General features: G+C 42.2%; 1 protein-coding gene across 3 annotated transcripts in view; it reads left to right on the forward strand.

Moving 5' to 3' along the window:
• Positions 1-26,740, forward strand: part of PID1 (phosphotyrosine interaction domain containing 1) — a 202,039-nt gene that overhangs the window by 24,678 nt on the left and 150,621 nt on the right. The gene's annotated exons all lie outside the window — the stretch shown is intronic.

Genomic DNA, 26,740 nt, shown 5'->3' on the forward strand with positions numbered 1-26,740 from the left:
TCAGGAATACTTGGTTCTGCGTTTGGAAAAAATGATGCTAGACTGCTTAAAAATGTAGCTGGATACTGTATACTTGAAGCTAACAATAAAATAAAATAAAATGCCTCAAAAAATGGGGCTGGAAAAAGGCTCCTGAGTATGAGGTTCTTCTGGACTTGGCTTTGTGCTTAACTAGGAACCCCGGCTTCTCTGCCTTACATTAAACTCCCGAGTCTCATGGGAATAGTGGTTAAATGAGGTTGCACTAATTTTCTTTTGCAAACCAAAAAGTAACATATTTTGTTTACACAATGCTGGTTTTTGCTTTATTCTCATGTTTGTATTAGAAATGAGTAATTTAGTTCCAGAGAAAGTACACGTGGGGCTTTCTGCCAAGACCCAGTGCCAACATTGGTTTTGTGATTAAAGTATCCAATATTAATCTTTGCTTGACAAAAGCCAAATTAAGGTGGGTTTTTTAAAAAAAACTCTCTGTCTTCTGAAAAGAATGCATTCTGACTAAAACGTCTGAGAGCTCGGAAAAGTTGAGAGTTACTAAACTGGGCTCGGACTAGTATAGATATGACCTCGATCTCATCAAAAGAAGAGGTTTTCATTCCTCTTGGTATTGGAGAAATGCAGATAAAGATGGCTGCGGTTCATACAAAGCCTCCTTGTTTCTTGTTTTCTTTGATGATTGTCCTCGGGTCGTGGGATTTGCTGTGAGGCAAATATTGTGTTCCATTCTTTTCCATCTCTGGGCTTTAATATTCAAATGCCACATATCAGTAGAATGTTAGCTACAGAAATGACAAGGTGATATTCATTTGTTAATTCAACACACATTTGTTGAGCACCTCCTGTGAGCCAGATACTATGCCGGGCATTTTTTTGTCTTCTGGGAGTTCATAGTCTTGATGAATAGATGCACTAGACATATCAGTGTGCCATGACAGTCCAGTGGACTAAGTGCTGTAACAAAAACAGGGAAGGGGTGGTTATGAACCCTGTCCTAGGTGGGAACCCTTGACAGAGGAAGAGATGTCAGCTATGAGAGGATGAGTAGGCGCTTGCTAGATGGAGAAGGCGACCTTTGGCATGGTTAAGAGCATCCGTGGAGCTGTGAACTCAGGCTTTTCAAAGCAAGGTTGAGTGCACCACTCTCGGGAGAGGGACTGGGCTGAAAGAATGGAAATCTAAAACGTAGATGAGGCGCGATTGGGAAGGGTCTTGTATGGGATATTTTTGAACATGGACTTCATCTTTTAGGCATTGGGAAGTCACTGACAGCTTATAGAAGATGAAGAACTCAGATATATTGGTCTTGGAAATATTCTGGTGATAGCACAGAAAATGGATTAAAAGCAGTGAAATGAGGAGGCTGTTGGAAATGGTGCAGACAAAAGGGGGTGAAGATTTCATTTAAAGCGCGGACTGCCAGAGGGTAGGAGGTGGCAGAGGGTTTGAGCGAGTTAAGAGGCGGAATGGACTGATAGCAGATTAAGTGGGAGAGGACATGTGGAGGGTGGCATTGAGGTCCCCAGTCTGGGCAACTGGTGGAATGTTATGCTTCACAGGGAGTCAGCTAGGTTTCATCATAGAAGAAGCAGATTTCAGGTGGCAGTGGCACAGTGTGGGAACAGAGTCACGTTGTCCTTTAGGACCTGTAACTATTTTAACTCGTGGGCATACAGTTCTCGTCGGTACGTGGAGTACGCTGAGTCATAGCAAGTGGTGTGAGTTTTGATTTTAGCTGGCCTCTAATTAGGCAGAATAGGAAAACTATATTTTAGTTGTTGGATTAAATTTTTTTCTACCTCATGATCTGAAGGCAGAAATCTCTGTCTTTCAAAATAACTATTTACTGAGCAATAGCTCTGGACCTGCTGTTGTGTTTAAGAGGTATCTCTTATTCCAGATATTTTACAGGGAGGAAACAGATGCTTATAGAAGTTAAGAAATTTGACAAAAGTGGTAAAGATGGAATGAAATCAAGTCTGCATTCCATGCAAGCATATTCTTATATTTGATTCTTGAAAAGGATAACTTCTATGGAAAAATTGTTGAAAAAGTAAAAACCATCTATTTTAACAGTAGTGACTAAGTTGTAAGGTATTTTGGTTATTATTTGGTCATTTAAGCTGGTCATTAACACTTTTCTGCCCATGTGGAGAAAACAAAGCTTTATTTACGCACGCTCTGGTTTTTGTAGTACTTATAAGCTCACCAACTCTTCAGAAAAAATGTAATTTGAGTATCTGTCAGAATTATAATGGAAGAATTAGATACCTCGAAAACATGTTTTCACATAAAGAATGCTTTTTCCATCTATTTTATTTGTGCAATGCTCAGATTTTCTGTGGTTAGGTAAACAGCGTTCGGTAGGCTTTTCTTCTGGGTAAAATAAAATTTTTTCTTGGACTAAAGGCAAATTTGAGTACACCCATCTTACCAAAGTGTAAAAACTAAGCCTCTGTAAGTTCACTGTCATTAACCAGTAACTTAACTGCTTTTAAAACAAAATCAACATTCCTGTTACCATAGAAAGACAGTAGAATCCACAGTCCTAAAATGTATCATCCACCATGATCAGTGTTAAAAATTTTTTTCTGGCAGGATATGTAACACATAAACAAGAGAAAGAGGAATCAATAAAAACAGACCCTAGGAGGACATAGATGGAGCAGAAAAAGACTTGAAGCAGCTATTATGTGTTTAAGGAACGGAAGTTTATGCTGTAAGGCGTGAGCACATGGAGAATCTCAATATAAAAATGGAAACTACACAAAAGAACCAAATGAGCAGTCTAGAATTGAAAAGTAAAATATCTAAAATAAAATTAAAAAATTACTATGTGGAATTAACAACAAATTGAAGAAAGAAGAACAGGCCAGTGAAACTTGAAAGCAGATTAATAGAAAATCCAGTTGAAGAACACAGAAGAAAAAAGAAGATGGAAAAAAATTAACAGCGCATCAAGCAGTATGAGGCAGAAAAAAAAAATTGACAATATTTAAAAATTCCCCCAATTTAGTGACAAATGTCAGCGTAGAAGTCTGAGAACCTTTGCAAAATTCAAATAGGAGAAACCCAAAGAAAACTACACTTAGGCAAATTGTAGTCAAAATGCCGAAAGTCAAAAATAATGACAAAAATAGTCAGAGGGAAACAGTCTGTTTCCTACTGGGGAAGAGTGATGGTGATGTGAATTATCAGCACTTCTCATCAGAAGTGATGGAGAATGGGAGACAACAGGAATGACTTCTCCTAAGGGCTGAAAGGCAAGAATAATATGCCAACCCAGAGCTCTATGTCCAGAGGAGTGTGCCGTGTACCTGAGAACAAGATGTCCTCCTTACTTAGTTTTGGAATCTCTGAATTAAACAAAGTTAAACAGGTTTCTGTACTCCATGAATTCTTGGTAGATTGAGCAGTTCTGCGAGGGTATCGTACATCACAGTCACTGATTTTTTTTTTCTTTTTACCATAAATCATTTCTTCACACACTGTCTCAGGGGACTCGTTTTATTTGTAAAACACTTCTAGAGATATTAAACTCCAGTAATGAGATTTGATAGTATATGTTATTAATTTTTATGTTCATGATCTCGCAAGATGAAGTGATTTTGGAAATAATCGGCAGGATATCTGTTTGTACCTGTAATAATGACAATGTAAATGACATTTTACTTTGCATTTTCTTCCTTCTAAAGTGAAAGGTTTTGGGTTGCTGCCAGGTGAAATATTTTCCAGCAGGGCTAAATTGTTCCGTGTTGCCTCTTTAGTCTGCTTAGATATAGATGAAAATAGAACTCCCACCTAGAGTTCTCAATGCATATTTTATGAGTATAATAGTGCCAGGAATATAGGTTTAGCTGGGTTACAATGAAATCATTATCATTTGTGTTTCTGTCTTATGAGTATTTATGTATACTCCTATACGGAGTTTAAACATGAAGTGTTGTGAATTAATGCTGCAAAAATAAGTTGTAAAGATGGTCCAATGCTATATTGTAAATGACTTAAGCTATCTAGTTGAAATAAAATTTCAGCTTCTTGAAATAATTTGGTGAAGGATTAAGTCACTTAAATTTCATTGCTGCTGAATAATGACCTTCTATTTGAGTGTATTAGAGAATGGAGCTTACAAGGTCATCATTCAAAAGGTTTGCTTTGAATTTGTTCATTGTCCTCATTTCCAGTTCCTAAGTCCAGTTACAGCTCCCCTGGAATCTATCATGTTCCTTTTCCACGGCTGACTTTGAACCCTCCACAAGGACCACATTGAGGTTCCTTATTGCATTAACATTGATTGACAGATGAGGTGGTGCTTGTCTTCTTGAGGGATCTGATGGAAATTTGTCTCTCTCTGTCTCTCTTTCTTTCTCATTTCCTTTAGGAATTTACAAGTGTCAGTCTCTTCCCCCTCTAAATCAAAGATTCCTCACGAAAGACTATAAACTTCTTATATTAAGTGGTTCTCTAATTGGTGATCCCAAGACCTTCAGCATTAATCACTTGGAAACTTGTTAGAATTGTAGGTTATCGGCCCCTCCCACTGACATACTGAATCTGGAACTCTGCTTGGGGAGGCAGCAATCTGTTCTTTAACAAACTCTCCTGGTGATTCTGAGCCTCACTCAAGTCTGAGAACCACTATCCTAGAATAAAGTCACGCTTTTGAATAGTTTTTCTATCCTGCTGGTTATTCAACAACAAAGGTAAAGTAGAACCCAAGAGTCCTTGGTGGTGATAGTGGCAGAGTGTTGGATGAGTACCTTTCATACCAAATGAAAAATTTAAAATAATAATGATAATAAATGCTATCATAAAAAAAAAAAAAAACATAGAACCTGAAATTTAGAGTATACCCTTCTGTGGGCCAAGCTCTTTGCATGTCTTATCTCGATTAGTTCTCACAATATCCCTGAGGTCAGTACTAATGTGATCGCTGTTTTATGGTGAGGAAACAGGTTTAGGGAAGATGTTGGCCAAGGTCAGTATGTTTAGTAGGACAATCAGGATTATGATGCTGCTCAGACTTGTACTAGCAGCAATGTCATGACCCACTAGTAAGGCTATGTGAGACTTCAGACAGTCCTATCTCCTTACATCCCTGCCCTTATCTCCCCTGTGAAGCTGAAGACTTATTTGTAAATTCAGGAGGTGGAGCCAAAGTTCACGTCTTTAAAGATAAGCTTGTGTCTTACTTGCTCATTTGTGACTTACCCACTTTCCCAAAGTAAGATCCAAAGCTACTTTGATCAAGGAGAGTGAATCTGATACTTTATGCCCTGTGCAAACAAATTTTTATAGCCTGTTTTCTTTCAAAAGTTTATCTCATTCTGGAAGTAACCAATTCAGGGACATTTTATCTTTGGGCTCTAGTTTGTGGTTTTTGAAGCTTTCCAAGATCAACTGAACAATGATATGTTTTGGCATTTTAAACAGTTAATACAGTATCGAGCTGGATGATTTTGAAAGTAATTAATGCTTGAATGAAGTCCTTATCCTACTGAGTTATGGTCTCTCCCTTAAAAAAAGAAAAATGCTTTATTGGATGATTAGAGGCAGGCTTTCAAATTCCATTCCTGGTAATTGAGAGATTTATTTTACCTCCAAGATATTTTTGTTTTCTTGACCAATAAGGAAATAGAACATTTTAAAGAAGTAAGATAAACCAAATTAAATGGAAAGAAAAAGGCTCTCTAAATTGAAATTTAATGTCATCATTGTTAACACGAGAGTAAAAACTTAAATGAACCTTCAAAGTTACTAATTAATTTGATGCTAACCCCACCTTTCCCAACAAGTAGATTCCATTTAGTAGAGTGGTCTAAAAAGAAGGACATTAATTAAAATTGGAATGATTAATTTTATTATGTGTAAGTCAGAATAAATTAATTCCAATGCCAGTATACATTAACTCCAGGATAATAACTCTGTAAACCTCCTTTCCATGGTTTGCTTCAGTAATTGAGAGTGTATCAGACGTTCCTAAGAACTTAGAAAAAGCCTTTGTGTATTTGAGGAGTAATAAAGGGTGAACAGCATAAAAATGTACAGTTATTTAAGAAATATCACTTATACTCCAAAGTCTTATTTCTGTTAGGGTAGCCTATAGTTTTAAACAACACATCTATTTATAATACTAAAAGTTTCTCCTTCTCCTTCTTCGTCTCCCACTGTACCTACATTTATTTCCCTCTCTCTCCCTCACGCACCACATACAGGTGGAAAGCAACGAACAACCTTTCACTTACCCGAGATTCGAAGACTGTTCTTTTTTTTTTTTCCTGTGGCACAAAGTGGGTCGTTGCAAATTATTGGTTCATCTCCAATCAAAAGTATGTGCTAACTAGAGGACAATGTTTGTTAGGTCAGCTTGGTATGGCACTATCTTTAAAGGATACTCTTAAATGAATAAGAATGGTAGGCGGAGGTGTTCATATGGCATCGGGTTACTTCCTTTTCACCCAAGTAATTCGGAACCATAGTGCCCTTTCTATGGGTTGACTGTTCACTCCGCAGCACTGAGAAGTGTTGATGACTGCGTGTTTTCTCCCAAGTTCTTTAATGTGTTCATGGAATGAATAAAAGTTTGACTTGAGTTTCTATTATGACTCTCTGTATGTAAAGGGATTTCTTAGTTCCCAAAGTGCATAGTTGTCCTACATGTGACCTACCTACCGAGTTCTTCTATTCCTTTTAATTTATTCATAATAGGCTGAGATTTTACAGTGTTTTAAAAACATTTAGATCGTCATCTATATCAGAGGTCAGCAAAATGAGTGTGTGTGTGCATGGGCGCGTGTGCACATGCGCGTGTGTGCTTAAGCAGTAAATATTTTAGGCTTTGTGGAACATTCTTTGCCATAACTCTACTCTGATGTAGTGTGAAAACAGCCACAGATGATATGTAAAGTAATGGACATGACTGTGTTTCGATAAAACTTTATATATAAAACAAATGGGTTGATTTGGCCCAGGCCGTAGTTTGCTGACCCCTGCTTAGCATTAATAGCTGTGGAGTTATCTGTCCTCCGTACCTTGCCTCCTCCATTTCAACCTATTGGCCCATTTCTTCTTGTAGAGGATCATGTGCTTTCCTTCTTCTTCATCTTGGCTCAAATGTTCCTCCCACCCTAGAATCCATCCTTATCTGTTCAAGAGGAATGCTGCTCCTTGGAGGCTCCTAAGGTGTGAGGCGTACCTGACTGCACCGTTGTTCCCAACTGCTAACCAGGGCTTATTCAGCTGGTCTGACCCTCTAGACTGGGCTTCTCCTTCCTCCTTCACCATTCCAGGAAGGTCCTTCCTGAAGGTGAACTCTAAGCAGACAAGCATGACCTTTTCAGATAAAGGAGGCTGTTTCTTGGTAAGGGGAGAAACAGGGCTTATGGGAGAACCATCTCCATGAAGCTCTAACTGCCACTCTGTCTAAAAATGGCTTCCTTCTCCCTGTCCAAACCTCTTTAAAGTTTTCGTACCTACCACCATGAGGTGCCTCCTGCTTTTTCCTCTTTTTCCTTCTATTACTTGTTTTCCTTTGGGGGCGACTTTATGTTAAGGGAAACTGTGTTCTTAAAAAAGCACCTCTTTCTTTCGAAAGTTTATACCTGAATCGACTCCTTCAATGACTGTCTCCATGTACATCGTTTTCTTAAAAGCTGACTCTCATTACTGATATGGCCATGGAGTAAATTGTTGGCAGCCTGGTATAGGTCATCTTTGGGGTGATGGGTTGTCACCAACTCTCATGGAGTGTTGTTCCAAGATGGTGTTCATACCCTTTTCTCCAAGATACAGGCTTTGGTTTTCTACTCCATTAAAAAAACTACTGAAGAAGAAATGTCTTGCATTGGCCAGCTTTGCTGCAAGTTCCTTCTCGTGTCCAGCTAACCATGAGTTCCACCTGGAAGCCACACAATGCCTCTTTTTTCAGGGAGCCCCTTCTGGTTTAGATTTCCTCAATTCAAACGAAGAGCTATTATCCACTTTCCTTGAATGACTTTAATCTCTCGTCCTTCCAGCCCCTCCAGTTGAAGTACCTAATGGGTTTACAGGGTCACTGTCACGACCTATCCCTTTGCTCAAGAACAACGATGCTGCTGGTCATTTATTGCAAAAGTGGAGAAAAATGACAATGTGCCAGTGTTCCAGGGTTAATATCAGCATTTTTTTTTTTTTTAAAAAGAAGTTGTTTGAAAGTCAGGAAAAAATCAGTGAAAATAATCTTAAACTTCAAACGGAAAGAAAAAAAACATCATATTGGAAAACATCCATCCAGCTGCGGCTGGCTCTGCTGCCCACTTCCCTCTTGCCATGTCTCCCTGGCAGCCTCTGCCTCCGCCGTCTTGATCAGCCCACTTCAGGACTCCCTGCTCTTTCTCTCCCCTGAGTGTAACTTTCAGAACCACAACCTCTGGGCAGCTCCTCTGCTCTGCGTGCTGCTCTGGGTAGAGTTGTGTTCGTTTTGATTTATTTCTCCTCCTGAACCCGGTCTTACTTTTCTTTTCCTCCAGTGGAGAGATTCATTGCATCCGAGGGCTCCTCCCGCCACAGGTGTCAACCTTTTGATGATGAGGGCTCAGGAGTGAGGAACTGAAGCCGTAGGAGTTGCATGGTGAATAGGAGCAGAGAAAGCTCGGAGGGAGGGTGTTGAGGATGAGAGAGAGGGGGAAGCTATTGGTCCAAGTATGAAATCATAGTATCACAACTGACATTTCAATACGTAAAATAAAGCATGGTGTGCCAGATGACCAGGATGCAGAAAACTGGACTTCACAGTCACTAATAATGTATAAATACCAGGTAATATTTATTGAGGGTTGTTATAAGTCAGACACCATGCTAGGTACTCGAAATACCTAATCTGTTATAATAATGGCCTGTCAAAGTAGGTCTTTGTTTGACAGTATCATGGCCATCAGAAATTCCAGGCTTGCCTACCTGGCCCTGTTAGTTTGCTACTCGGTGAACGAGATGAACATACATCTGTGGTAACCCAAATGGCCCCCAGAGATGTCTACATTCTAATACCAGAAAATTAATTAAGAATGTTATATATGTTAGTTTCTTCTGACTGCTGCAATAATTTATCACGCATTTAGTGGCTTAAAAAAACACAGAGTTATCATCTTATTGTTCTGGAGAACAAAAGTCCAAAATGAGTCTCGTTGGGCTCAAATTAAGATGTTTGTAGGGCTGAATTCGTTTGGAGGCTCAAGGGGAGAATCTGTTCCCTTGTCTTTTTCAGCTTCTGGAGACTGCCTGCTTTTCTCGGCTCATGACTCCTTTTTATCTTCAAAGCTGGTGGAGACTTTCTCACCTGTATCCATCTGGTCCTGAGTCTCCTGCTTCCCACCTTCCCTTCTAAGGACCCCCGTGCTTACATTGGGCCCAACAGGTGATCCAGGATACGCTCCCCATTAAGGTTGTGATCGGCACCCTTCAGTCCACCTGGAGCCTTAAACCCCGCTTACATTGCAACATGCCATATTGACAGCTTCCCAGGATTAGACATCTTTGGGAGCGGTTACACTGCCTACCACATTACATAGCAAACGGGAACTTTGTGGATGTGATTAAGGCTATGAACCTTAAAATAGGGAGATCATTCTGGATCATCCAGGTGGGACCCAGCGATCAAACGAGCCCTTAGAAGCAGAGAACTTTCTCTGGCTAGAGTCACAGAGATGTGGCAGCAGGGCTGATTGGTTCAAGCTGCACCATGCTGCTGGATGCATCTCTCTGAGTTTGCTTTTTATTCCATCTCTTTTTTTGCCCAAGGACCACAGTGACTCTCTTTTGTCCCTCTTGCAAACCCAAAGTCCTGCTTCAAAAATCTCACAGCCGAGGCCCCTCTGTGCGGCTTCGGGTCCTGTTCCTGCAGCCCAGCTGGTCGCCTCGTGCTTCTGTTTCTATCAGGGCCCCCCGAGGCCACGTGTCCTGTGTTCTCCACCTTGATGATCTGTCTTGCCTCAATGTCTCCAATTCCTCTTCATCTTTCAAAGTTAAATTCAAGGCACACCTTATCCATGAAACTCTGGTGACTCTGGTCAGCACGCCAATTTTTCTCTATAGCATTTTAAATCTTTAATGTGTAGGATTCAACTTATTTATTAGGCATCATACATTGTTTACTGGCTTTTTCTTGTAGAAGTCTTAGCCGTCCAAGGTATATGCTTCTTGAGAGCGAAGACATTTCCCTTGGATCTTCTAATATGATTTGCCATAGTTAATACTCAGCAAATATTTACTGATTGGCTAACCGAAAGTGATTCTATGAAAATAAGTGAGACATACATTTGGTAGTAGAGGTTTTCTCGTTGCATAGTAGCCATGAAAAATCTCACGCACTGGATTCTTTTGGTTATTGGAACTTTAAGACCTTCTATTTCTGTAGCTCTTTTTCTTTTCTTCCCCCTCCCCGCTTTATTTTTCTATTTATTTATTTATTATTTTAAAAATTTATCTATTTTTTTTTATGGTGACATTGGTTAACAAAATCCAGTTTCAGCTGTATATATATATATACACACACACATGTGTGTGTGTGTGTGTGTGTGTGTATATTTACACTGTGTGTTCACCTTCCCATGGTTAGATTTCTCTCTGTCACCGCACATTTGACCCCCTTTACCCCGTCTACCTCCCCTCACACCCTCTGGTAACCACTAGTCTGTTGTCCATGTCCATGAGTCTCTGCTTGTTTGTCCTGTTTGTTTGTTGCTTTTAGGTTTGTATCCCACATATGAGTGATACCGTGTGGTTTTCAACTTTTCCTGTCTGGTTTATCTCGCTTAGCATGATTACCCAGAGGTCCATCCACGTTGTCGCAAATGGCAGTGTTTCATCTCTTCTCATAGCTCGTAACTCTTTCTTATCTTCATCCCCACACCCACTCCGCCACGTACATCTAGACCCAGTACGTGGTTCAGAAGTCCTTGTGACGGCATGCCAGTTGGTCCGTCACCCTATGAAAGTTCTTGTATGACAAAATCTATTATTCTCATCCTCTTGCTCTTCCCTGCCCATCTAAAGCCTCTCATTTCAGCTTTGAAAAGTAATCTGATTACAACAATTCATATTACGTTATGAAAAACTGATAGGACATTTTAACCATCCTGTTTTTCTATTTTGTAACTAAATCTTATTTAAAAAAATTTCGACTGCGGGATTGCGTGTGATTCGTGAGGAAGTCTTCCGCGTTCTCGTCGCTCCCTTCCTGTTCATAAGAGCATCCTGGCGCTTCCCATCTGAACACTCACAGCTCAGCTTTATTGATGCATGGAGCATGCAATTGTTTTAGTGGCCACCTGATGATACTGAAAAGCAGATTCAATAAACACATCCTCCACTCTCAATGCAGAGTGTTTTTCTGCTGCTTTAGTTCATGTTTCACATTTCACGTACATTTTCCAGCAGCTTCTTTCTTACAAATGTGAGTTTGGGTAGATACGCACATGTATGAATAGATATATGCACATTTACACATTTCCGATGGGATGTGGATGGGTGAGGTTGAGTATGAGTGGGCGAGGTTCCCATCTCCATGCCTAGGTTAAAGAAGGGGTGTGGTGAGTGGGTAATGTAAAATGACATCCCACATCTGGAATACTGAGATGCCTCGGTGGCAATGCACAGTATTAAAACATGGTTATGGAAGAGATGTTTTGGGAACTTTGGTACAGCTGAGGGTATGCTGCTCTGCAACCACATGCGTTTGGGTTGGCTTCTGGCTTTGCCACTTGATCCCCTGCGTGACATTAGGCAGGTTTCTCAGAGTGCTTGAGCTCCACTGTCCTCATCTGTAACATGAGACTAGCAATACTTGCCTTGAAGTATAATGGTTAGAGTGTAGGTTAAATATCCGGGGCATGGTAGATACTGAGTAATCGGTAGATATTGTTTTGTCTGAAAGCTGGGATGACACATGCATGTGATCGTGTATCCCAGGATGACTTACAAAGGGACCACTTTAAAGAGGACTCCTTATTTTTACACAGAAGGCCACATTTGGGGCTTGGAGGGCAGTTCCCCATAGACCAAAGACACAGCGTGGGTCTGTTAATTGGATTAGGGGCTGTATGCTTTACTTGAACTAGACCCCATCTGCTCATGGCTTGACCTCACTGGCTGCTGGTAGAGTGAGAGTTTGCCCTTGAATGTGCTTTCTAGCCAGACAGGTGGGCCCAGGTGTAGATATTCTACATTGTTCCTGTTACTTGCTGGGTGGCTTTCTGCTAGAACGCTGGTTGAAGGGGGTGAGAGCTCAGAGCCTCACGTGGCTGTGGTTTCCCCATTACTGGTCGACCCCTTGTTAAAAAGTTAAGAGTCATTTGCTGATTCCCATGATTCTCCCGTGAGGAGTATTGAGGAGACTTTTCAGTTTAATAAACATTGCTCAGTGTTATGTGAAACAAAGAGAAATGAATCAAGAGAAATAATAGTATAGTCTATATGTGTATATGTCCAAGAAGGTACACATATATATTTATGTATATGTTATGTGTGTAAAATAAATCCTTTTGGAGATTATAGTGTACTATATTTTGAAATGAAGACTGTGATTCGATATAAAAAAATGAAAATATGAACTTTTTTTCATCCTCAGTTACTCACACGAGGCTTCACAAGCAGATATTACAAAGGCCCCACAGGCAGCAATAAATTCCTCTTGTTGATTTAAATCCCATTAGGGTTCAAGCTTGCGAAACAAATGTTGAAATCGAACACCTGACAAATCAGACGACTTAAGGGGGCTTTATACCAAAGGGGCTTATGAAGTTATTCACAGAAAAACTTCCAATTGTGAAAGAGATAAGCAGGCTTTGGATCTGAGTGGTGTTTAATCTGAGCGTGCAGCAAGGCCAAGAAAGGTTCGGATTGCAAAATGCAGGATTTGCTAAAGAATTTCAGCACTTTAAAACCCTAGTGGTCTCTGCTTCACTAACCAAATTTATTATTTTTTCTTTTTCCCTCTCTCCTGTTGACATAAGAAACATCCAAACCTGTAGAGAGTTCTTATGCATTTATTTGAGTCAAACTGATGACAATCACTGGGAAGCAAAATCTCAGTGGATTGAGAAAATGCTCTGGAGAATGACACTTTTGCAGCTTATTTTATACATTAGAATCAAAGAAGGAGACCTAAGGAAGGTTACGTAAAATCCATTGGTGGTAGATTAAGGGAGCGAGAGAAAGCAAAACGGGGAAATCTCTGGGATTGGATAAAAAGTAAAATAGGGAGACACATACTTTTTTTTTTTTTTGCACTGGTGGGTACAGGATAGCTTTCCTTTATAGCTCAGAGAGATGGTATGTGGGGACAGGGTAACTGTGAGGGGTTCTGTGGTCTTGTGCTCTGGTATGTGGTTGTGCCTTTGATGGGTCTGGAAAGGAAGATTACTCTAACATTTCATAGTTGTGTTATCTGAGAGGCAAAAAGACAAAGATAGGCTCATTTAAGGTGAAGATTGACCTTTGCCAAGGAACCTACAGGCCTGGGAGGTGACTACCCACCATGATCCGCCCCAGTTAGGAATTTTTATGTTCAGACTCTCCTATGTGGTTACTTTCTGTCTCTGCGTTTGTAGGGCCACCATGTGGGTCTCTCCCAAGCTTGTCAGGTTTAGCATGTGGCCCTTTTTTTTTGTCCTTACTTCTCCCCTTGTTTTTCTGATGATGGAGTGCAGTGTGGTACCCGATTTTGGCATGAAATCTCAATTCCAAACACCTTTACCGGTGGATATATCTAAAGATTCCTTGACCATGTATTAGAAATAATTATTCTGTTTTAGATTGGCACCCTTTCTCAGTCCAAGGGTGAACATTGCGGTTACTCAGAGAAGCGTATCAGTAATGAATTAAAATGTCAGAAAAATACCAAGTTATTGGGTGCAATGAGACAATTGTTTTACTTCATGGAATCTCAGTAGAGCTTTCTCCCGGCATGCCTTGTGTCTTTATACAAGTCTTAATATGTACCATATGTGTAAATAGAAGAGCTAAATAAAACTTAATAGATCACCTGGGTGAAGTTATTGAATGAAACATCTGCTTTAAGCCAAGTTCAGATGTGCTCTTCGTAGAATCAGCACGTCATGATATGGGCTCCATGAAGCAAAGAGGGCTTCTTATTTATGAAATTTCAAAGGTAAAATATAGCTCCACCAAGAAAGAGGCTCATGTGGGTGAAGTCAGGAGGTAGATACGAGATGCCCACCTGGAAATCTGTGGATGTCCTACATTTGAGTTGTCTGTCTGGTGGAACATTTTGATATGTGGAAAATTATATAGCAATGCATTTATCACCGTAAAGTGACTGTAACATCACCTTTAAACATTCCCTTGGTTTGGGACAATGCAAGGACATCCAATCATCTTGCAAGTTGGGATAAAAATAACCAAGATGCATTTCAGAAAATGCATGGCTGTGTGAAGTCTAGGAGGCTATAGTGGCTTCAGAGTTAGCTTGCTGCTGGCATTCTAAGATGAGAAAGTACATGGTCCAGAGTGAAGGGTGGGTTCTATGAATGGTCATTCATTTATTTACTCATGAATTGTTATTCAGCTCCCACCATAAGTCACAGTCTAAACATAGAAACTCAGTGATTGACTCCAGGCTATTCTAGATGACATTGGGACTAGGTTGAAGAGGGAAGTCAATAGACCATTTCTTCATTATTCCACTTTGATGAGACTCCAAGCTATTGCCCTCCAGAAGGACATTTGTTTCTTTGACAAAGGTGTATTTCTCACATTGAATATTGTAAAGGACCAGCAAGAGGTATGTTCTCTCTCCAAGGAGAGTGACATTTTTAACAGGCTTCAAAACTCTCATTTTGCTAAAGTCAAAGATACTTTTTCTGGTGAGATTTCAGACAGCAACAAATAGTATTTCTGTACATAAAAGGATCTTTCCATTAATCTTTAAGATCCTTTCAGGAAAATGACCTACCAACATGGTTTTTACAGATGCCTTTTGCTTAAATATGAAAGAATTTGGAAACTCCGATCCACATACATTTCCTGAGTGTTTATAAATTGCATATATATGTGCATGTATATATACACACACATACATATATACATATATACATATTTATATACATACACATACACATACACAAAAAGAGTATGTGCTCATTAAGAAACATTTTCAAAGCAGAAAACTTATTCCTATGTTTGAACTAAAAGATGTTAAAACTCTTTGGGGTATTGTCTTTATAATTTCTCATCATACTTTTGAAAAATAAGGTTATATATTTGTAATATGTATGCACATGTTAAATAGTAAGTGTAAAATTTATTTTTTTTGTAATTATGCTATCTACTTAAATATATGTGAGCCTTCATATGAAAGTAAACAAATTCTCATTAGTGGCTGGATTGTCCGGCACTTAATGACACCGATGACTTGGGTTATGCTAGAATTTAAGGCACTTAAATCGCAGACTTTACCATCGTAGATCGAGGATTGTAACGGGAATATGACTGCTTTGAATGGAAACACTTCTAATGGTGATTTAAATGAATAGAGAGAGAATTCCTCATGTAACGAGGGTAGAGAGTCGTGACTGCTAGGGGTAGTTTGGTCAGCTCCTCTGCTGTGCCATCACAATGGCGGGTTCTTTCTGTCTTTCTATCCTGTCAAATTCGGTGAGTTGACCTTCATCCTCATGCTCTCGCCTTTTGGTTGCAAGATGGTAGCTGCAACTCTGGTCATGATATTTATGTTCAAAGATGAAGAATGAATAAGGGGCAGTACCTTTATGAAGACCATAAAAATTCTTCCAGGAGTTCCCGGTAGAGTTCTATGGACATCTTACTGGCTGGCATTGGGTCATAAGCCCGGCAAGCCTGTTGAGCATTTCCGGCCTCTGAAGAGAAAGGCCGAGGTAAAGTGGGAAGGATAACAGATGCTCCCTACGGGATCTGCAACATGAACATGTTGTAATTGCTGCTTCTGCTCTGCCATCAATGAAAATGTTGCTGGGCATAGTGCATAGAGCAAGGTGGTTTGGCCCAGTGATGTCCAGGAGAGCTTCCTGTGATGTCTAAAATGCTCTGTGCTGTCCAGTGCGGTAACTATTGGCTGCATGTGGCTATCGAGCACTTGAAATGTGGCTGTTGTGACTGAGGAACTGGTGTTTAAATTGTATTTAACTTTAATACATTTAAATTTAAATTGTCATATGTGGCTAGGTTAGTGTCTGTCATATTGAGCAATACAAATTTGACCATTAAACCTATCTGAATAATTTTGGGGAGCAATGTTGATATTTGTGTTTAAGTGTGATTTTATAAAAAAAAATATATGTTGCAAAATGGTTATTTCCTTATTTGTACATGTTTCTTTGGTATTTATTTATTTTTGTTTTATGAAACCAGCACAGAGATCAGTTTCTTTGATCAAGCACAGATTTCTTAGAAAAGACATTTCCATTCTGGAGATGACACCATTCCAAATTAAAAAAATAAATTCTGAACACCTTGTTTTTGTCCACGTCAGCACTATGGTAGTGACAATTTAGCTCCTTGCTTTCCGCTGTTGTACAGTCTGTAAATGCATTTTCCCCCCATGCAATGGTCCTAACTTACGAGACGTGTGCATTTACCTTGGTTTTAATTTTTTATCCCCGGCAAGTTTCATGAGAGGGAAATCTTAGAGAAGACCGGGGAGTTTTCGGTCCTGGAGTCCTCCTGGCTCTGATTTCCTGGGCCACGTGGGTGTTGATGAACATTCTGGCAGGGCTCTCTGGCCAAAACGCTGATGACATGAACATGTCCACATTGGAAGAGTGTGGACCTCAAATGTGCTAATGGGAAACATTGCTGAGCTTGGAGGTCTAGAATATTCGGTGGCATCACGTGGAATGGGGAGTTGTCATCTTGGGCTAAGTTTTGTCAGATGATAGGACAGCAGCGAGTCTGTTTATTTTCCCAGTTAGAATGTTTGTGTTACTTTTATGTTCAACAACGATACGTCCTTTGCTTTCTGTGACAATCCAGAACGAAAGTATCGACATTCTCTGATGTGAAATTCTGTGCCCTTAAAAGCAACCCTTAAACCTGTTCTAGAAAGTTGTGACAAATGTTTACGTTTTGACTGGGCTGCAGACCTAGGTGGGATGTGGACACTGTCGCCTAAATGTTGGACTTAGAGGACTGACAAGTTTGTGACAAATTTACTTGTCATTAAAACGAGAACTAAGATTCGTATCAGTGTCCCGGCTGAAAAGCAGCTGGCATCGTAAAAGGGTTAACTGAGACTTTAAGAACAGACTGTCTGCAGAGTGGGGGCAGCGTTAAGGGTGCATAGGATGTAATGAAGCATGAGAGGTCAGCTGTTATGTCCTCTAGCCCCAAAAAGAGCCCAGTGGAGCCCCAGCCTCGGGAGAGAGGCCACCGAATAGAAGCTTCGTCCCTGGGTGGGGGAGAGTAGCCACTGCAGGGTAAGAGAAAAGGTTACACCTTCATAGCGTTCTCCGGTTGCTTCTCATTTCCTTCCTCTGCCCGCCCTTGCCTGCCACCCCCCAGAGCTTGAGGGCCAGTGAAGGACACAATCCACAGAGGGTGGAGAATGGCTCAGGTCATTAAATACTTGGACACGCATTAGCCAACTTTGTCCTCACTACAGTGTCCATTTTACTAATGAGAAGACTAAAGCTCGGGGATGTTAGGAAGATTTTTCTCAACCCGACAGTTGGTCAGGGACCAAGTCAGGAGTCTGAACTGTTTTCAGCCTCTGGCACTCAAGCCCTTAACTTCTGTCCTGTGAGAGGGACTGTGGAGATGTAGCGGGAGTTGAAGAAATATGGAAACCAAACCTCGTGGTAACAGCCATCCTCCTAATACCGGGAAGGACGTCTCTGCCTTAGGTTTCCAGACATTATCGTGCTAGATCCTCGCAATATTCTCGGGGTTCAGCACGCTTCGGTATTATTATCCTCACTCAGCTAACGACAAATAGCAAAGGTTCAGGCCAAATGACTTGCTACAAAACAGCATTTGAGAGCTGGCAATTGAATGCAGGTTTTTGGATTGATAAGGCAAGCATGACACATTGCTAATGAGAAAATGCTGGCAACAGAACGGTTTAATTGAGTTAAGCCCCAAAAAAGAAAAAACCCAACAAAACAAATCAAAAACTATGTTAAACAGACATTCTGCTTAAATATCAGTCTCCATTTTGCGTTATGGACCAGTTTTTCATTTTGCCCACATTGAAAAGCTCACAACCAGTAACGGCCCATCAGAGAAGAGGTGGATAAATAACGCGTGAATCAAACAAGAGGAAGGAAAATCATAGTTGAATAAATGAGTCTCAATTTCTAAAGAAAAGATTTTAATTTAGAATGTATCAAACACCAAAATTAATTCTGACAGGCTCCAGAGAGACATGAAAGCTGATGTACAGAGAGACGGCCAGGGGACCATGCGATGGGAATGGGGAATGTCGCCGAGTGTTAGGCTTAAGCGCCCGATGCCATGTTAGGGCTTTAAAAGGGTTCTCTCATCCGGGTCTCCCCACAGCCTGGTGCTGGAGATTGCTCCCCACTTCACAGATGGGAAGACTGAGGCCCAGGAGCCCGCCCATGGCCCCGTAGCAGACAGTGGTATAGCTCAGACCCCTCGGTTTCCTGACTCCAGATTCAGTGCTGTTGACCTTGGTGGGACCTGAGGGTCATTCCCGTGCTGACAATTAGGACACCATGAAGGAAGAAATTAGCAGTTAATTTTCTAGAAAACCTGTCAGATCTCCATAAAATGAACAGTTCTGTAGCTGAACACAATTGGCAAAACGAACTGGGGAAATATTTGCGTCAAATATGAAAAAGGGTTAAATTTTATTACAGATATTTTGATTTGTAGGAAACATTGTGCGGATAAATGGGTAAAGGGTACGAGTAAACATTAGAATATGCTTCACAAACATTTGAAAAAATTAAGCTTATTAATAACAAAAGTAGTGCAAATTAAAATAACAATGAGCGGGCGTTTTACATGTTTCAAATGGATAATAGTTTCTTTTGTTTGTTTGTTTCTTTTGTAAGACCAAGGCTAGGAAAACAAGGAGGTCATTGGTGTGGTGGCCGTGGGGTTTGTATCGCCTTTTTGGAAAAGCAATTTGGCAACAGTGATGAAGAATCGTAAAGTTTCCACACCCTTTGACCCAGCGGTCCCACTCCTGGGAATTTGTCCTGGAGCAGTTATTAAAAAGACAACGAAAGCCATGTGTAAGAAAACAGTCACTGCAGTCATGTTTATAATACTAAAAAATGGGAAGCCACCGAAAGGTCCCACGACAGGGAAATGATTCAGTGAATTAAGGGTCCGTATAGCCCCATCAGATTAATTATGGAAGCTATACGATACTATGAGGATATTGGTGGAGCTAATCGAAGAAGGAATGAAAAATTATTTTTTACTGTGCCGTTAACTGCAGAAAAAGTCCGCCTGGGGATTAGCATTGCGAGCAAACACAGGAAAATGAAAATGATGGATGTGACACAGTGAGGAAGTCGGTGTCCCATCTGAGACCAGCGAACGCGTGGGGTGTGGGTGGCACACGGAGTTCTGGTTATGTGAAGGGACATGTGTCCCCAAGATCAGGCTGAATGGGTCATCGACGCCGAGGTGCAGAAGGTTTCGGTACCATCCCAAAGAGGTCGAACTTTGTCCTTAGAGGCTTTGGAAAGCCGTTGAAACTGTCATAACGAAATTTCTGACTGGGGACTCTGACAGCACCGAAGAGCCTTAGGGTAGGAAGAAGGGGCCTTTAATGGCCTTGGCAGGACTTGGTGAGCGCCCCAGTCAGGCCTGGGGTGGGGCGCGGAGATGGGTGGAGGTGGAGAGGAGAGGGGAAGATGACCTCAGAAAAATGTCGGAGGTGGAATCGCCGGCGTTTGTCGACCGTCAGATGTGGGAACGCAGGGGAGAGAGGAGGGAAAGAGGACAGTTGCTTGTTTGCTTGCTGGGGCGCTGTGAAAAGAACAAGAAGCGAGATGCCGGGCTCCATTTTGAACCGTTGGGAGTGAGGTGGTCGCGCGGCCTCCACTCGCAGTTGAATGCGGGGCTTGCCTTTGGGAGAGAGTGGACGGTTGGTGGCGGGACTTGGGCATGGTGGCTTGTGGCCACACTGGAAGCTGGACGTCTGGAGGATGCCCAGGGAACGTGCGACTCAGGAAAAAGAGGACGATGGCGGGCAGAACCCTGGGAAGGCCTGAGGTCCAGAGAGGGATGGAAAGTAGGACTGACAAAGCAGTCGCAGAAGGAGCAGTTGGAGGCAAGTTAGAAATGGAACAGGGACAGTTTTAAGAAGAGGGAGGGGGCAGGGGAGCCGAACAGGGCTGCAGGTCCTTAAGGCTGAAGTCCCATAGGAGGCCTTTAGTTAGGTCGCTGGACCTCGGATGGTACTGGTTACATGGAGCATGGAGTGGGCAGGAGGGGGACAGAGCCCAGATGGCTTCAGGCTGAGAAGCTAAAGAGAAGTGGCGAGGCAGCACTTGGCTCTAAAACACTCAAGACTGTAAGAGATGCAGAGATAGAGCCACCAACTGTCCCGGTTTGCCTGGGACTTGGGGACATTCCAGGGATGCGGCACTTTCAATGCCCCAATCAGGAAAGTCCTGGACCAACCGGGGCAAGTTGCTTACTCTGCTTACACAAAACATGCGTAAGCTAACATTCCTGTTCTCTAGGAGAGGTGAGAGCTGACCGAGGACGGCGGATGTGTGTGCGTAACGCAGGCCAGGAGCAGACGAAGGAGCAAGTCCACGCCGAGCTGCCAGTTCAGTGGGACAGAGCGTTGGGGAATATTTTTGAAAATATTTTCGGGTTGTAGTGATCTGGTGAAATTTGGAGGACAAAATAAGTTGTTTTTCTTTTAAATTTGTAGTTAAAAAAAAAAATCAAGTCATGGTGGCATAATAAAACCATAGGAGGCAAAGCACTGGTGTGAAGGGTGACAGTTTTACACGAGGTGGCTTCCTTATTTGAGTTTTCCAGTTGCCGTGTTGTTATTTATTTAGTTTTAGTTTTACACCAAGGGAATAAAAGAAACCTGTAACGAGGCCTCAGTCATCTGCATGAATGGTTGGTGAGCGTGTTGAGTTTACAGATATCGAACGCTGACAAACTCCTGGTTGTAGGAAGGATGCCAGTTATTGGTGGAGCCAGCAATGCCTGTGGGACTCAGTGTCTGCCGGCCTGGGCGCTGACTGCCACCGCCTTCTGCCGTTCGGCCTCTAGACCCTGGTCCAGCCGCCCACCCTCACGGCCTGTGGGTTCCCTGGAGAACGTGGGCCACGGGGCTTCTGACTTCTGACTCTCTGCGACTATTTTCTTCATCGGTCATGCAGTCCTCTTGTTAGAATTAAATACAATGTTTGTGAAGCAAAGATGTCCCTTTGTCTGTCCCCTGGCTCCTTGCCACTTGCTAGTGCAAGTCACCCAATATTTCCGGGCCTTAGTTTTCCTATACAAGAGGCATCAAGACCTTGTGGGGTTTAAAGTCGATACCATATGTAGAATAATCAGCTCAGTGTCTGTCCTACATTTTTATTCTCGTTAGCTGTGGCCCAATCACTTATTGGCCACATGACCTTAGACAAGTCCCTCACAACCCAATTTTTCCAAGATCACATGAGATTGGGCACATTCAGAGTGGTATGGCCATAGACTCAATCTATTTTCTTATCTACAAAAATGGTGTGAATTAGATATCTCTAGGGACCCATCCAGTTCTTGAATAACGCATTTTCTCTAGAGCCCAAAGCTTGGACTGAGGATTAATATTTGTGTGTGTATGTGGTGATTTGAGAGACTGACTTCAAGAGCAGGTTTCAGCTGAACACATCCTGACATTTGAAAATGAGCCTTGAGCTGAGGAGGAAGGACTTTAAGAAGGCTGCAAAGAAGGGACCGCGGATCGAGATAAGTGAACCCGGCTCTGCCGAGGCGCAGACAGAGAGCGTCTGTTCAGCCCAGTGGGCACTGTGTGCCAGTGACCCTGCCGCCCACCCTTCCGTTTGTTACTGGAACTCCTTCTCTCCCACTCCTGCGTCTTGCCCGTGCCTTTGGACCTCAGCCGTCTGTTCACTCCTGTGCTCTCTGTGAGTCCCAGGGCATCTATCTCTGTGTGTGGAATCTGCTCCCGCACTGGGCCCGTCCACTCTCTCCCAAGTCTTGGATTTTCACCCTGTCTGCTCACCTGTCCTCCGGGACCTGTCCGTGCCGTCCCACCTCTGGCTAACATTTCTGCCTTGTGGGTAATTGTCAGCCCTGATCTCGGCCTCTGCCCCGCCCTGTTCTGTCACTGCTGAAGCTGTAACGTGGTTCCGTTCTTGATTTCTAAAGTACGGGCAGCAAGAATTAGCACGTGTTTACAGCTCGTGTAACTTGACGGTGTGTGGACGTGGGATGAACAGGAACAAAAAGGACATGAAATGGGAGAAGGTTGTCAGTGATTTTGCTATTTTATATTTCTTTTATTGTCGTGATGTTTTTCTCTTTTTGCTCAGGAAAAAAAAATTGTGGAGAAGTTAATTTCAAGTATAAGCAGGTCATCAGAAAACTTGTATCAGTCTATGTCATGAATTTTTATATTAATATTTGTTTTTACAAGTGCCCGCTATGTTCCAGGCACGGTCTTGGGCCCCCTTTGGGCCATGGAGAAAGAACTGGTACTTTAGTGCAGAAGAAAATAATAATCAGATAATGAAAATACGGGGCTATTGTAGAGGTATGTACAGAGGCTTTGGGATGCACAGCAAGGGAGACAATCGGTTGTCTGCAATGGGGTTTGGGAAATATTCCCAAAGGAGTGACATTTAGGCCAAAGTTTGAAGGACATTCCAGGTAGAGAAAATGACGTAATCAGAAGCTTGGTGGAGTGAACGTCTGCCTGGTATGTTTAGAAAAGGTACAGGTTTGGGGCGACTGCCGGGTTTATAAGGAGAAGCTGTAGAGATGGAGCCGGGGCCATGTTTAGAAGGACCTGGGATGCCGGGGTAAGGAGATCGTCTCGCGGTGATAGGGAATCATTGCAAAACCTGGATGAGTTAAGTCTGAAGTTATGAGATTGGACTGCGAGGAACTTGGGAAATAACTGTTGGTCGTTTCACACTGGTGTCTCGACACTGAAGCTTTCTAAGTTTATAAGACCAGTAATCCAGGCTCCACTCCACGGAAGCCAGTTGTGCGTTGCTCTTCTCCAAGAGGAGATGGGCCACCTCCTGGGTCCCATCTTTCCTCTGGCAGCCCCCCAATCTTCCGGTGGAGCCACCTGCCCACCTGTGCCTCCTCCTGTTTCTCTGACTTCGAGGGAGAGTAACAAATCTTCTTCACTTCAGAGCCAGAGCCAAAGGAGAGGCTTTGACTAGGTCGTTTCCGACTGTAATCCTTCCGTGCGCTGTTTTCTCTCCAGAAAGGCACTATTGTTAATTAAAGCACCAACCAACAAAGCAAATCCTAAACAGCTGAGCTTCATATTTTTGAAGACCCATAAACCTCATCAGCATAAAATAAATTAAATTTGGAGCTTACCTAGTGCAGACGTTTGTTTTGATGGGGTGTCTTAAGCTTCGCTTTACTGTCTGGAAGGGAGTTTTCTGTAGTCATTCCAGAGCTGTGGTGGGTCTTCCCTGTAGATCTGGGATAGGAACGGGCTCTGTCCCCAGGAGGCTGCTCCAGCAGAGAGTCTAATGGGAAGTAAGGGACACTTGTGGCCTGCCTGTTGCAGGAGACGGGTATATGGACCTCTGGGCCATGGTCGTATTTTGCTTTTCTCTATTTATCTACTTAGAAGTTGAATCTGTTTGTACTTGAGATCTGTACATTTCACTTCATAAGTTATGACTCAATAAAAATTCTAGGTAAAGAATGATTGATTTAAAAAAAAACTTCCTTTTTTATTTTAAATGAGAACTTCTAGATGCCTTTTTTTCAGGAGAGGATTTTGAAAATCAAAGAGACGATGACAATAATAATATCATTTGTAGCTTTGAGTCAGTTACTTCTCTTTTCTGTGTATCAGTTTTCTCATTTGAAAAGTAGTATGCTAGGTTTTCGGTTTTACGTCTGAGTTGTTTATTTGCCTCCAGAGGAGAATAATATTAGTAAATACTTTGCAAAATACAGTTTAAGATGTCAACAGCACCAAGAGTTATAGTTACTTACTTTTTTAGAACTTGACGACTTGAGGATTACCCCCACATTTTTTGAGAGACCAAAATCGAAGGCTTGAATCTATTGACTCCAACATTCATAGCTTCTCTAACAGTTTTCTGAACTCTTTGCTGGGTCATGTGGTTATTTAGATGCTGGCCATCTTGGGGGTGGGATATTCTTTTTGAGTCTCTGTGTTGCTTTCTTGCCCCATCATTTTGGGAGCTAAAACCACAAAGATGCTGGATATTGGGCTTGAGAAACAGACTGGCAGTATCACACCTTGAACTTGGAGGAGAAACCTTCAGTTGACCATGAGTGTCTGCTTCTCTTACACAGCTGCCTGCCCTTGTGGTCCTGGGGTTTGTTGGGGGAGCATGTGACAGGCAGCGTATTTGCTGTTAGTCTTTTTAAAAGTCTATCTTTGTGTTTGTTATTTGCTGCCTGGGATCCTGCAATCAGGGTCACAAGGCCAAGTTTTAATGATTTCATCTTTTGAGAGATCTTCTCCTCAAAGCCAGTGTCCAGCTGTCGAAACTGAAAAAAGACTCGTTAGTGAGGACACATTCTTTTTCACAGGAAAACCGGTGTCTGGTGGCTTCTTCCCAGTGGCCAGTGATTTCCACACCACATTCAGCAAAGGTAATCCAGCAACAAAAACCTTGCTGGGGGTGATTGAATGTGGGATTTGATGTTGAAATTCAGAGAATTTTATATTTCACTGTCTTTGCTTCTGTGTTCTTCAATTTTTTTTTTTTGAGATTGAGCATGTGGATCTTTAGTGATAGGAAAACTAATAAAGCAGCCCTTGTGTGATCATTCTCTAGTCATGCCCTAATCATTCCCCATATGTGATTCCAGAATTCTATTTTTTTAAAAATCTAAATACTTGTAGATTTGTTTTTAATTGACCAAGGCTTCCACAGCCTTTGAATATACTTACTTAAGAGGTAATTACATTTTGACTGTCTTGTCCTGACAGCTCACTGGAGTTTCGGCAGCAGGAAGGGTCAGGGGACAGTAACACTGGGGTTGTGCCCAGTGGGGGAATCCACGTCGCAGGTTCTCGGTCAGGAGAAATGGTCACGACGGTGGACTCTGGGGTCACATGACTTGGATTTAAGTCTCGGCTCTACGAGCTGTTGGAGTCACGCCAACAGGCGGATTACCTAGCCTCTCTCAGCCTCTGTTTTGCATCTGTAAAATGGGGCTCTTACCAGTACCCACTGCACTGGGTTGTGTGAATGCAAATGTCAGAGGAGGGAGTCTGGAACACACTTCCAGTCACTCACATATTATTCTTTCATTTTCTGTTTATAGGCACGATCACCTCGCCTCCACGTCTTCGTTTTCTTACCTTTAAGACAGTTAGACAAGATAAAATGGAAAGTCTCTTCCAGTTCAAAATGTAATGATTTCATATCTATTTCTGGCAGACTCTTCGTTAAGTCCTACATGGCTTAAGATGGTACCTAGTTGTTGCGGTGTTCGATTGTGAATGCACTGGCTTGATTTTGAGATTGAGGTTTCCTTGGCTAGCTTGAGTGACACATCACGTGATTTATGGGTATTTTTTTTCATTGACAAAAATCAGATATGTTCTGTACCTAGCAGTGTCAAGTTCTTGTTGTGCTGAGGACTGAGAATGGAAAGGAGACTTAATGCCCATCCTCGAGAGGTACATGGCCATGTTGCAGGAATTCGGGGGAGGTGCTGCCCATCAGATGGACCCTGTTGGTCAGCGTAATACTGACTGAGACTGTGGTGAGAGGAACATTGTGAGCAATCTGTTGCTCTCGCGAGGGGCCCTGGAGCTTCAGATGTGGACGTCGCCCTTTCCTGAATCGACACTTTCTCGACCTTTCTGGATTCTAGCTTTTGCCTTTGTGTTTGGCTCAGGTCCTCTGGATTTAATGTCCCGAATTGAAAATGGCCAACCCTGAGGCAGACAAATGGTGTGGACAGACGTATCTCTTAAAAGAAGTGACACTGTACGTGGCCGGAGAGCCTGACGAGTTGAGTAGAATGACGAGTTGGGTCAGGTGTTGAGGGCCGGGGCCCCAAGCTTGCCTTGTTTATCTCACTTAACTCTCGCAGACACCCTGGAAGGAGGCCATGTTAGCCATGAAGAAGGGAGGCCCAGGGGTTAATTTACTTATTTACTCCGCAAAAGTTACGAAGTTGCTAAGTCACAGAGCCTGGACTGGATGGAGCCCAGGTCTGACTTACTCCTTAACCCCTGTATTTTTTTCTTCCTCGCTCAAGGCTCCTTGGTTAACTTTGTTTTATTTCATGAACCTCAGAGCATATACTTAATCCCGTCTCCTGACGTCATTTAATTTGTGTTGTTGGTCACAAAGGGGATTAGATTTGAAAGAAGTTTGGAAAAGGAGCCTCGGATCATGGGGTTAGGGTGGGGTGACTGTATGGTGGGCCAACTGGGACGCACGGGCAAAGAGCACGCCTGTGATCTGGGCCTTAGAAATCCCGCCTGCTGAGTCTGTCTCGCCCTCTTGCCTTGCGGGGCTTTGGGGCAAGTAACTAAGACTCAGTTTTCCCATATGTAAAAAGGAATCATATTACC

Source organism: Rousettus aegyptiacus, unplaced genomic scaffold (genome assembly GCF_014176215.1).
Source record: "Rousettus aegyptiacus isolate mRouAeg1 unplaced genomic scaffold, mRouAeg1.p scaffold_m13_p_2, whole genome shotgun sequence".
NCBI classification, from domain to species: domain Eukaryota; kingdom Metazoa; phylum Chordata; class Mammalia; order Chiroptera; family Pteropodidae; genus Rousettus; species Rousettus aegyptiacus.